Genomic DNA, 3,763 nt, shown 5'->3' on the forward strand with positions numbered 1-3,763 from the left:
CCTCACTTATAAATAACTTTATTTATGAGGGCATGGTGAAATTAATGTTAATTCTAAAATGAGCCTAGGTCTATCCTCCTCAATTCTTAGCAAGGATACAGAAGACCAGAGATAATCAATTATTTTTTTACTAAGGTCACCCTGATTGTCTCTAATAGAACTGGACCTTGAACAGTGACTGCTTAAATTATACTGATTCTTTCCCATGATAACTAAAAACAGAAAAGATCTTATAAAAATGTCTGTTTTAGCAATTGTATCAAACAAAAGGCATTTATAGAAACACTAGAGACCTGGTGCATGAAATTTGTGCACGGGGGGGGGGGGGCGGTGTCCCTCAGCCAGGCCTGCACCCTCTCCAATCTGGGACCCCTCACAATCTGGGACTGCTGACTCCTAATCGCTCACCTGCCTGCCGACCTGATTGCCCCTAACTGCTTCTGCCTGCCAGCCTGATCGCCCCCTAACCACTCCCCTGCCAGCCTGGTCGCCCCTAACTGCCCTCCCCTGCCAACCTGGTTGCACCCAACTGCCCTCCCCTGCTGGCGTGTTTGCCCCTGATTCCCCTCCCCTGCTAGCCTGATCACCCAGAACTTCCCTCCCCTGCTGGCCATCTTGTGGTGGCCATCTTGTGGCAGCCATCTTGTGATGAGGTCGCATGTGATGCCACCCAGGCTTTTATTATATACGATTTTAGATGTTCAACAAAAACAAGGTTTTGCTGAAAATAACAATAAAAATGTTAGTGCCACTTATTGAGCATCATATGCCAGGCATTGTTTTAAGAATTTTATATATACTATGCTTTCAATCATCAAAGCAAACCTATGATATGAAAATCAACATTTTACAGAAGAGAAAATTGGAACTTGGAGGTTACCCAGACCTGACAGTTTCCAAAGACTGTGCTCTTAACTAGTAGCTAGTTGTTACCTGGGAAGGAAAAGTCATAGAAATCTGGGCCATGGGGGTCAGCTATAAGGCAGGGATGCTATTTACCTTTGTAATAACTAGTTAATTTGGGGTGGTCAGCACAGAAGTGCCCAAATGGCAGCAGCTAGTTAGGGAAGGAGAGAACCTGTGTTTTATGTAGCCAATCTGGTCAGAGTGTACTGGTCAAAACCCAAGAATAGAGAATTAATTTTAAGAAGAAAAACAACATTCCCTAAACAGAATGTATTGATTAATATCAATGGTCACTGAGATCAATACTCAATTACAAATTCCATTGGAACAGTTGGAATTAACTATATACACAGGAGCAAATGATTGGCCCTTTTAACATAAACTCTGGGTATACAAATACAAATGAGCTGGCATATACTCATTGATAAAATTGGGAGGGCTGGGTCATGAAGGACCAACAATGACCATGTTTGATGTTCATACAGAAAAGGACATATTAATCCTGGGAGGTGAAGGAACAAAGGTGTTTTCAAACAATTTTGAAAGCTTAAGGTCAATCTGTCAGTCCAGTATGTGTGTAGCATTTTATAACCTTAAAGGGCCACATTTTTTTTATATTTGTTTAACTTAATAATAAGAGTGCTAATATTTGACAAGCAAAATACCCATATAGCATAGTGAATGTAGTGATCACTTAATCATAACTACAGATATAAAATTAGAGAATATCTAGTAAGTGCTAATAGCAAGTAATATATATATATATATATATATATACTAGAGGCCCAGTACATGGATTCGTGCACTAGTGGGGTCCTTTGGCCTGGCTGGGGAGGGACCACCAGAGGTTGGCCGGCCGGGGAGAGACCGCTGTGGGAAGGCTCCGGGGCATGTCTGGCCCATCTCGCCCAGTCCCTATCGGCCAGACCCCAGCAGCAAGCTAACCTACCTGTCGGAGCATCTGCCCCCTGGTGGTCAGTGTGTACCATAGAGACTGCTCGAACAGTCGAATGGCCGGACACTTAGCATATTAGGCATATATATATATATATATATATATATATATATATATAGATATATATTTCTCATTTTTGTGCACTTTTTCATCGACTTTCCTCATAGAACTACTTAGTCATGCATACCATCTCTGTTAACAATATTCCACACCATTAAGTAGAGAGTAGGATTGGGCTCTGAGTGCTTCTGGATCTGGTCTTGCCTACAAAACACATCCTCCCATAGAAAAATCTTTGCATACACAGCGACTCCAAGGTGACTTGATTCTAGTGGTAATTCAGCTTATTGAGAGCTCCCACATCACATAAAATGGGGTAATATATATCTAAGGGATTAACTGGAGACTTGGAAGCTGAATGGTTGAAGCTTTATTTTTATTTTATGGCAAAATCTATCCAGAGTTCTAAACTCTCTTATAGATAACATTTAGAGCAATATTCAATTATCCTATCTAATAAAAGGGTAATATGCAAATTAACCATCACTCCATCACAATGATGGAGGCGCCCATAGCCACAAGATGGTGGTGCCCAGTCCCCTCAGCCCCTGCCGGAGTCTCCCAGTCCTGGGTGGGGTGGGGAGCAGCTGCTGAGAGCAGGCAGCGTGAGCGGCCTGGTGAAATGCTTGCTTTGTCACCGCAGCGCCAAGGCAAGCATCCCGCCCTGGCCATGGAGGGCCTCTGGGCCGCAGAGAGCCTCTGGGCAACGGGCGCAGAGTGGCCAAGCCCCACAGAAAGCAGAGAACCATGGGGAGTGGGCCTAAGCCATCATGGCTCCTGGATTGGAGAGGGATCCCCTGAGGGTTCCCAGATTGGAGAGGGTGCAGGTTGGGCTGAGGGACCCACCCCCGTGCACTGGGCTTCTAGTTTAACTTATAAGTAGCTATAATTAAATTGCATTGATATCATATCACAGGCACTGGTCTGCTCTAATACCGTTTGCCATGTAACTCAATCAAGCTAGTATAAACTTGAAATGAACAGAGATGATTGAATTTCACACCACATTGTGCGAACTGTATGCTAACATGAGCACCCAGAAACACGTGACAGTGCTATGTATGCACTTCCTGTGATTTATTTATATGCCTTCATTTATAAAAAAGCAATATTTAAAATCATTACACTTTAGAAGTAGAGAGAACCTGAAATTATTAGCCCACCCTCCTTCATTTGTGAGATATGGAAACAAACCTGCAATAATTAAAGCCTTTTATGGATAAACAGAATCAAATGCTGATAACTTACTATGTAATTTAGATCAGTGGTATCTTGGACTCCATACAACCAGAAAAAAATAATTTTATATCAGGAGAATTTAAAACTTGAAATACCAACCGTTACTGGGTCTTTTGCCATTTGAAAAGCATTGTGAACTTATATAAATATAAAATATTAATTGTTCTCCAAAACTAGAATACTAATGAATATTTTAGATCATTATAAGAAAATACTGTATTCTCCATAATTCATGAAAATGATAAGCTTAGCTTTACTCATGCAGAAGTAATCTTGAAAACTCTAATGTTGTAATGAGCATAATTTGGTTCAGAATTGCCAAAATATTAATTGGCAAAAATGAGGATAAATTATTATAGTGTATGAGCTCCAAAGAGTAAGTATACAAGAGCTAAATTTGAAATAGCCATTTACTTAAAAACACCATGAGGAGAATTCCAAAACTTCAGTTAGACAACCAACAATGAAATTTGAGACATTGGTATGACAAATCCTGTTTCAGACTTTGTTGATTTAGATTTACTTGCACAAACAGTGTTTGCCAAAGACAGGAAATAGGTGTAATGCATATATACCTCTTGAACCTTCTCTCCTTCCATTCTC

Source organism: Plecotus auritus (genome assembly GCF_963455305.1).
Source record: "Plecotus auritus genome assembly, chromosome: 4".
NCBI classification, from domain to species: Eukaryota; Metazoa; Chordata; class Mammalia; order Chiroptera; family Vespertilionidae; genus Plecotus; species Plecotus auritus.